Raw genomic sequence first — 10532 nt, forward strand, 5'->3', positions numbered from 1 at the left:
TCACTGAACTAGAAAGTGGATAAATATAAATTATCAAATCTGAAGATCAAAATGACAAAAAAGATTGGGAAAAAAAGAAGACAGTCTCTGGTATCGATGGGTGAATACCAAAGTTCTAACATTTATGTCATTGGAGTCCTAGAAAGAGAGGAGAAATAGATGGGTGCAAAATTTGAAGAAATGTAGACGAACACTTCTTAAATTTTGTAAATTTAAGACATAAATTTATAGATTCAAGAAGTTTTGAGAATCCCACACAGAATAAACTCAAAGAAAACCATGCTCAGACCACATCATAATCAAACTACTTAACCAAAGATTTTATATATAAAATATATTTTGTATATAATATATATTTTGTATGTAATATATGATATATACAGTATATATTTTATATATAAAATCTATATAATATATGCAATATATTATACAATACATAATCTATGTAATATATTATATACATATAAAAACAACTTTCAAGGGATAAAAAAAATTGCCAACCCCCAATTCTACATTCAGTGAAAAGTCCCTCAGGAATGATAGCAAAATAAAGACATTTTCAGCTGATGGAAAGCTAAAAGAATGAGTAGCCAGCAGACCTACTCTAAAAGAAATGTTGAATGAAGCTCTTAAAGATGAAGAAAAATGACACCTGAGGAAGACAAGGAACTCCAGAAGAAAAGGAAGAGCAACGGCAATGGTAAATATATAATTGTCCCTTAATATACAGGGGGGATTGGTTCCAGACCCCCATGTGTACCAAAATCTGTACATACTCAAATCCCACAGTTGGCCCTGCCAAAACTACATACACAAAAAGTTGGCCCTCACTATATGGAGGCTTTGCATCCCTCAAATACTGTATTTTCAAATCACATTTGGTTGAAAAAAAATCTGTGTATGTAAGTGGACCCATGTAGTTTTCACATGTATTGTTGAAGGTTCAACTATGATAGCCCATTTTTCTCCTTTTAAGTTCTTTAAGTAAGTATGACTATCAAAAGCAAAAATGATAACGCTAGAGGGGTTTTCAATGTGAGTAAATGAATATATATTACAACTCTAACATAAAGAAGGGGATCTAAAGGAGTCTATGTATTTGTAAGGCTTCTACATTTCTACATGTTCCAATTAAAAAACAGAGACTATTAGATTAGAGTCTTAAAAAGACTCAACTATATGTTGATTATAGCAAATTCATTTTAATATAAATAATAAATATATAGATAGAGAAAAGTAAAAGGAACATAAAGGATAAACTGTGAAAACACCAATCAAAAGAATACTGTAGTGGCTTTATTAATACCAGACAGAGTAGACTACAGAATAAAGAATATTATGAAGAATAAGAAGGGACATTAAATAATGACAAAGTGTTGAATTCTCCAAGAATACATAACAATCCTAACTGTATATGCTCCTGACAACAGACATTAAACTACATGAAGCAAAAACGGAGAGAACTGAAAGGAGAAATGGTCAAATTAACAAATATATTTAGATATCTTTATATTATATAAATAATGATATTTTATATATGTTAAATATATAATATACAAATAACAAATTTATACTCAGTATAAGAACTAGACAAAAAAATCAACAAAGGTAGAGAAGACTAAAACAGCATTGACATTTATAGAACACTTTATCCAATGACAGCAGAATATGCAATCTTTTTAAGTGTTCATGGAAATTTTACCAAGAAAGACTATGTTGGGCCATAAAACCAGCCTTAATTGATTTACAAGAATTGAAATCATACGAAGTATGTGCTCTAACCATAATGGAATTAAACTAGAAACCAATAACAGAAATATATCTGGGAAATTCTAAAATATTTGGAAATTAAACAATCCACAAGCCAAAAAAAAAATCCCAAGGGAAATTAGAAAATATTTTGAACTAAATAAAAAGGAAAATACAACATATCATAATTTATGGAATGCAGCTAAAGTAGTACTTAGAGAGAAATTTATAGCATTGAATGCTCATATTCAAAAAGAAGAAAGATCTCAAAATGATTATTTAAACTCTCACCTTAAGAAGCTAGTAACAAAAAGAACAAATTAAACCCAAAACAAGCAGAAGGAAGGAAATAATGTACATGAGAACAGAAAAATAAATGAAGTGGAAAACAGGAAAACAATAGAGAAAATCCATGAAACCAAAGGGTGGTTCTCTGATTAAAACTCTAGCCAGACACACTATGGGGTGGGGGAGGGGGTGGGGGGGAGAAAATGCAAATTGCTAATATCAGGACTAAAAGGGGGGATATAACTACAGACGCCCAGAGGCATTAAAAGGACAATAAAGGAATACTACAAATAACTCCATGCACACAAATCAACAATTTAGATCAGCGGTCTCCAACATTTTTGGCACCAGGGACCAGTTTCAGGGAACACAATTTTTCCACGGTGGGGTGGGGTGGGGTGGGGTGGGGAGGCAGAGCTCAGGCGGTGATGGGAGTAACCCGGAGCAGCTGTAAATACAGATGAAGCTTTGCTTGCTGCTCAACTCCTGCTGTGCTACCCAAGAGGGGAAGGGAGTGAAGCTCTTTGGCCCTGTCCCTAACAGGCTACGGACCAGTACCAGTGGGCAGCCCTGGGGTTGGGGACCACAGATATAGATGGACCAATTCCTTGAAAACTGTAAACTACCAAAATTCACTCCAAACCAAATTTTTTGTGGCTAGAGGCATTTATCTCAGTTAACTCTATTTATCTCAGTTAACTCTCCAGGCTTTATTCATTACTATCATCTGTTCCCATCAAACTTAGTTCTGAATCTTGACTATTGACTTTGTGGTCTAACTCTTTTTCCTATAAACCTCAAATATTAATACCATCCTTCTTCCTTTCTAAGGTTATGATTATTGAAAATGATAATTGATATAACCTTCAGAATTTAGATAGCTTAGGCATCTGCAGAAACATTTTGAAGAGTGTCTAACTACCGTCTTTTACTAGAAACCCCTCTCCCCATTGCTCTCTGTTAAAGCCTTTAGCAGCAATATGTGCACTTTGCATTAGTGCATATTTAGGAAAGGTCAAAGCACTTGCCTGCTACTCTGTACATGACCACACCCTCAGTCAAGGGCCTTTCTGCACCCAGCATCATCACAGATGCATCTGAAGCTTTGGATAATCTCCAGGAGAGCCACCCCCTCCCCACCCCAGGTTTTCTCTCTCTTTTCTGACTCAAAACTTAACCACTCTGGCAAATCTTTCTCTGGCTTATCTCATGAGCTGTATTTCCTGCTTGAAAGGACCAACAGAGTCCTCAGAGAAACCAAATTCCTTGCCCAAATAATTATGGCAAGGTTAGGACATTAAAAGGACATCTGCTATGGCTCTTCCTTCTAATTCAAGGAAGAACTCGTGTTTTACACAGCTTATATCTATAGATTCTTATTTATGGATTCACATCTAAGGTCTCTCCTCTGTTTTCAGCTTTCCAGTTAATCTGTGTTGGTTTATAAGGTGGAAAATACATACACCAAAAGCAGTTCTCATCTCTCTCTGAAAGTGCTTAGTTTTTATCAATTGCTTCTTATTTTGAAGAGATATTCCCCAACTAATACTGCCTGTAGGGGGAAAATATACACTCCCAGGCAAGCAATTTGTTAGTTGTATGGTAGGCATAAGAGTGCATTCCTGGAGATATTTTGAGAGAGTACAAGAGCAATGGAGTATGCAATAGATTCACTGGTTAAGCCAAAAAGTTATAATGCTTTAACCTCCCAAGAGCCACCCTCATATTTAATACGAAGAATTTCTTTAAACCGCTAGAGCTGAGCCTCATTCCTCTCCCACACTCCCTGGGAATTCTGACTTCCATCCAAGACCTTCCCTATTATTTAAGAGCAGGGAGGCATGGTCTTTGTGGTGTCTCCTAAACTGTACTCTTCTTCTTAGTTACATGTTGACTACTAGTGTCTTATTGAAGTGACCGCCAACTTTCCAGAAACGCCTGAATGCTGCCACCAATGTTCCTCGTAGCTGAGACCTTCCCTTGCCTTCCCACCGCCCCCACGATCGGAATCTTTGGCATGTGCTAACTCTGCTTCTCCAAGAAAACTGGACTCTCACCCCACTCTTGCTACCCTTGCACAGCTAGCAGTTGCTGCCTCTTTCACGTAATTACCCCTTGCTTTAGACTTTGCCTCTTCTCAAAACAGGAATTTTTCTTTCTGTTCTCTTGTTTTGTCTTCTAAATCCCTGGGAGTATTAAAGTTAGGGCTTGATTTTCACTTTGAAATGTTTCCCACACTTGTGGCACTGAAGTCACCAGAGGATTTGTACTAGATTAAGTAATAGAAAAAACAGTGTGAGGTGAATGAAGTATGATAAAACTCTCCTGGAATAGATTTAAAAAAATGCCAGTCCATGATTATTTCTGATACATGTAATGGCATTGAATAATTTGTAGTAATTCTAAGAACTATAGCCAGTTTGAGCGATGAGTAAAATGAGTTTGTGTAGCTGTTGTGCTTTAGAACACTGATTTTTGGACTTGAATGCACATTCCTCACATGGGGAATTTAAACAACACTGACACCTGGGTCCCCCCACAAAGACTGATTTAACGTGTATGAATTGCAACCCAGGCATCAAGATCTTTTGAAGTTCCCTAGGTGACTGTATTGTGCAACAAAGTAACCTTTGTGCTGTAAACTTTTTAAGCATGATGAGAATCACCAGGAGAGTTTGATAAAACCTAGATTGTTAGAGTTGCTGATTCAGTAGGTTCAGGTGGGACTAGAGAACTTATATTTCTAGCAAATTCCCAGAGGAAGCTGATGCTGCTTTTCTGAAGACCATACTTTGAGAACCACTGCTTTAGAGCACTTTAATGGGCATATGAATCACTTGGAGATTCTGTAAAAAGGCAGTTTTGATTCAGTGGGTATGAACTGGACCTGAGATTCTGTGTTTCCAATAAGCCCTCCAGTGATGCCATGGTTGCTGATCCATGGAACACACTTTATACAGCAAGAGCGTAGAGTACAAAGGTCAACCATTTAGAATAGGGAATACATTTAAAAATATGATTTTGTAAAAATATTGAGGAAAAATTAGTACCAAAGCACCAATTTGAAGGCTGTTTTCAACCTTAATTTCTGTATCATTACATGGATATGTGATAAAAATTCCATAACCTTTAAGAAATTACCAAAAAATTTTAGAAATGTCATATAATGAGACATTCAAAATTGCTCTAAGTATTTTTTAAGGTAAAAGTATCTAATGTTCAGGAATGCTCCCCCACAAAAAACATTGAATGATTACATATTTTAACAGCTTTGTGGAGATATAGCTTATTTGCCATAAAGCTCACCCATTTAAAGAGTACAGTTTAATGTTTTTTAGTATATTTTTATCATTCCAATAGAAACCCCTTGTCACTCCCCATTTTTCTACTCTCCGAACCCTACACAATCACTAATCTACTTTCTGTCTTTATAACTTGCCTCTTCTGGACATTTCACATAAATGGGATCACACAATATGTAGTCTTTTGTGCCTGGCTCCTTTCACCTGGCATGATGTTTGCTCCTCCATTATATATAATCCTGTCAACATTGTATATGCACTTTTTTTTTCTGTTGATATGTAAAAATTAATAGTCGGGTTTGGTATCTGTTCATTTTTTTCAAGTGCAAATGGTCAGTCCTAACCAATAATGTACAAGTAAACCAGAGACCCACATTTCTGCTTTGTATGCTTATAATGAACAATATCATATTTGATGCTGGCAGTTCAGAAATACATAAAGAAAACATGAAGATTCTGTTTCTGATATAATTGGTTTTTCATCATATTGTGGATCTTTCCAATTCTCTTATCTGAAGTGACAAGGTGATGTGAATTTAAGTGCATTTTGTTGAATTTGAACTTGTACAGCTAGCACCTTACTAAAACGCATCACAAGCCCTATTTAGGCCTGCCAGGTTTTCTGACGATCCACTATCAAGCAAGTTCATTTGGAAGGGAAATACAAATGCCAAGAACCTTGAAATAAAGATATAACTTTTTTTGTGGTAGTAAAAATTGGTGCCTGAAAGGTGCCTGTTAGAGTAAGAATTGGAAACACTGGATTCATGAATAATTATTTTGGGGCCATTTTCACAGAGTTCTAATACTGTATTATAATTTTGTTTCTGCTGATCACTTGATATTTTTCATTTCTAGGCTTAAATTTAGCAGACGGTAATTTTTGTACTGCTTCTATTCCACAAGTGTTTATCCATTTTTATATAAATAACAAATCAATTTCTGATTTTACAATTTTGTTTAGTACTTTAGATACCTTGGATAGTGAGGGTTTAATAATAACATGGGGAAAGAATATTTGGTTCCCATTGTGTACTTCCCATGCATGTTTTAAAGCAATAGCTTCTGTTTTAAAGCTTCTGAATTATTTAAAGCATTTGAATGTGAGATTCAAATTATGTACAAATAACAAATTTGGTTATATACAAATAACCAAATAAAATGACATTTTAGTGTGCTAGCCAAATATTAGATTGAAGATTCTAGGTTTCAGAGGAAATGATAGATATAAAAATGGTAAGAAAGAGAAATATCAGAAAATGTTAAAGAATTTAATAAATATTTATATTTATGTATTTTTTCTTAATTTGTAATACTTAATTTATCATACTAGATTAAGTAAGGCCATATTCCAAAACCTAATTAGGAATAAGATATTTAGCAGATATTAGTAAAAATAAAATCAGTAAAATATGTATTTCTCCCTTTCAATTTAGGATTACCCTCACCAGCCTGAGAATTCATATCTGAACACGTAGAGGCTGTGGGTGACCAAGGCAAGTGAGTGTGATCTGATAGGTGACAGCCCATCTCAGCTCTCTGTTAAATGAGAAGGTTCTGGACACTGTTTCTTAACATATTTTGGAGGGGGTTGTGACCAAAATGCTCTGAGAAGTTTATGAAAGCTATAGACTCTGTCTCCAGAAAAATTCAGGATTTTCCACATAATTTCCATAGAATCCAGATACTCTGAAGACCACTAACAGCTGAGGATCCCTAGAACCTAGACATCACACAATACTTGGCATGTGGTAAGTTATAAATGCTGGTGATGTTGATAATATATAAATAATAATAATAAATAGCTTTGTTTCATGAGGTGAAGAATGAGAAGAAAAACACTTGTTTTGGAGTTTTTAGTGATTAGTGAAAATTCTTCCCAGAATCTGGCAACAGGCTGTTTGTCAACATTCATTATTTGAATCCCTTTATTTGAAGGATTTGTTCAGTAAAATTTAGATTCAGTCAAAAGGCCACACTCAAGGATCCAGAAGGCCACATGTGGCCCCAAGGCTGCAGGTTCCCAGTGCCTGAATGAAAACTGCTCATGCTGGAATCATCCGCCTTCTCTTTTTGGTGTTCTTCCAGGCTTCTGTCTTCTCCCTCCACTATTTAAGAGCTCCCTTTTTGCAGATTCCTGATTTTGGCCTGATATTTTCATTTTCCACACATTCTCCTTGGATGACCTCATCCACTCTCAAGTATCCATGCCAAACGCATCTCTATTTCCAGTGCAGACCTCCCTCCAAACTCTTGGTTTGTTTAATCACTTACAATGTGGACTCATCATCCAGTTTTCCATGGGCATCTCAAAGTGAACATGTCCGAAATCAAATTATCACCCCTGACAATTTTTCTATCTCCTGTCCTATTCATTTTACTTCCATCACTCACCCATAAAGAATTAACTTATGATGTTTCACCCAGAAAGAATTAACTTCTAATGTTTCCCACTACCCCATAATAACCACCTACATTCATTAATCCACATGAAATTGAGAATCACCTACATTTATTGATCCATATTATATTTTCACTCATTGATCATCATTTTCTGCATATATAAGTAGGAAGAATAACATCCACTTATCCCAGCAGGGGATTTGCAATTATTTTAAGGTATTTTCAAATATATTTTTGTGTGATTAAAATGATGGAGATATTTTGAATGAATTTAAGTATAAAATAAGAACTATTCCAACCTTATTTTTTTATTTTTATTTTTTTGGCTGCACCCCTTTTATATATATATTTTTATTTCCAACTTTATTGGATTTTTATTTTTGGCTTAGAAAATGTTAATATTTTTACTCAAGCCATCTGGCTCTTGGAGATATCATGTTGCTTTGGTAATTATATGTGAAAATTATTATTTGCATCTTTAAAGTTACTTAAGGCATGTTATTTGCTAAATTTGTTTTTCCTTTCTATTTTTCTGACAACATATTACAACTAATATGAAATTCAAAAGAAAAATTTGACAAGGCTTATTTAAGCAGTTTTAAGTGAACATCACAGATATCAAATGATCAAACTAAACTATTAAATGTGTGGATGACTCAAATATTTTCTTGCCTTACTGTCTTTTGTTTTGATGTGATTTCCTTCCATCTTAAAAAAAATCCTTTAGCACCATCTGCTCCTGTCATACTTTGGCATGCTTAAAAAATTTCATTTCCAGACTGCAGTTTTGAAATACCTCCATGTGAGCATCTTAAAGAAAATAAATTGGAAGAATTTCCATTCCTCCCAGCTTGTTTCTTAATAAACAGCAAATTACTCAAGAAACACAGAGCTGCATAAAGATTTTGTTATAATCAGACATTTCCCTTCTGATTTTTCCTCTGACCCTACGGCTATTTTATGTACGTGGAAAGAGTATTTTATGTGCTATGTGCGTAATCTATGCAATGATTTTTTAAAAATGCACAGATATGTTTTTATAATTGTAAAATGTAATGAATTTCCATGTAGTCTAATATGTTTCATGGATAAGCAAACACTTAATAAATGACTGAGATTTGTCAAACGAATTCTCCATGGGGGAGTTGGCAGACTAAAACAGTAATACCAACAAAAAGAATACAGTAAAGTAAATGAATTCTCCTCCTATAAAATTGAAGCATATACTAAAATAAAAATCATATTTTTCCAATTTTTGATAGCAGTAATGGAAGATTAAATGGCTTACTTTTTCAATGTGCCCAACTCCAAGTCATTGACATTGATAAAGAAATACAAATAAGTAGCATTAAATATTATTTTTTTTAGCTGTTGTTGAGACAGAGTCTCACTCTGTTTCCTGGGCTAGAGTGCCATGGCACCAGCCTAGCTCACAGCAACCTCAAACTCCTGGGCTCAAGCGATCCTCCTGCCTCAGCCTCCCGAGTAGCTGGGACTACAGGCATATGCCACCATGCCCGGCTAATTTTTTCTATATGTATTTTTAGTTGGCCAGATCATTTCTTTCTATTTTTAGTAGAGATGGGGTCTCACTCTTGCTCAGGCTGGTCTCGAACTCCTGAACTCAAACGATCCACCTGCCTCAGCCTCCCAGAGTGCTAGGATTACAGGCGTGAGCCACCGTGCCCGGCCTAAATATTGACATTATGGTAGAAGGAATAGCAATAGGCCAATGGTGTCCCCAGGAAAGCCCAAATATGAGTTAAACTATTTACAAATATATTCCTTCAGTCACTTATTCAATACATATCAAACATCTGTTATGTCTAAATTCTATATTAGTTTCCATAATTAATCAATAATTTTCTTATCACATTAAAATAAAATTTATCCATCCTCTTGTAGACATAACTTGATTCTTTTCATCCAGTATTTTCTATGCTAATCTATTTTTCATGTACTTGCCAGAGTTAACTTTGTAAAGGTAAAATTTTCTTGTATGATAAAGTTCAAACTCCTTGCTGTGGCTTACAATGCCTTTTATAGCCTCACTTGTGCTTCCCTTTGGGCCCTGCCCCTCCACCCTCACTCTCTGGCCTCCATGAATTACTTTGCTTTCACAGAAGAAGGTAAGCCTTTGCATGTTCTTTCCTCTGCTCAAAATGTTTTTTCTCCTCTCCTTGCCTGATTCTTTTTCTTTGTCCTTTAGTTTCTGGCCTAAGCATCTTGTCAGTGAAAGCTTCCCTAAGAAACAAAGCTTGCTCAGGTGAGCATCTTATGAACCTGGTAATAACGTTTGCTTATAGCTGCACCTAACACAGCAAGTTATTTACTTCTCTGCCTCTCCTGCTGGACTGTACCCTCCTGGAGGACAGGAAATATACCTCGTTTGCTCTGGAAACCTCATTATGTGAAATAATGCTTTGGCACATCTTGGTGATAATTTGCTGCATGAGGAAGAGGAAGAATGAACCATACATTCTTTTCATCTGTCTTTGTGAGGTCATTTACAGGGACAAGTGTGTGAGGTCAAGGGAAGTATCCCTTAGCCTCACTTCTTGACTACATGGATTGAAATATTTGATCGTAAATGCACGCACTTAACCATATCTTTTTTTTCATACAGCATTTTAATTCTAATTCACAATTTTTAAAAAAAATTTTAAATCAGTAATGCCTCAGTTTTTTTTTTTTAATGGAGATTATGTGGCTTACTCTTACTTTGATGCATTGTGATGGATCAAAATACAAAACAACTCCAAATAGAAATACCTGTCAAATGAGTTCTTT

This window comes from Eulemur rufifrons, chromosome 7, assembly GCF_041146395.1.
Source record: "Eulemur rufifrons isolate Redbay chromosome 7, OSU_ERuf_1, whole genome shotgun sequence".
Classification (NCBI taxonomy): domain Eukaryota; kingdom Metazoa; phylum Chordata; class Mammalia; order Primates; family Lemuridae; genus Eulemur; species Eulemur rufifrons.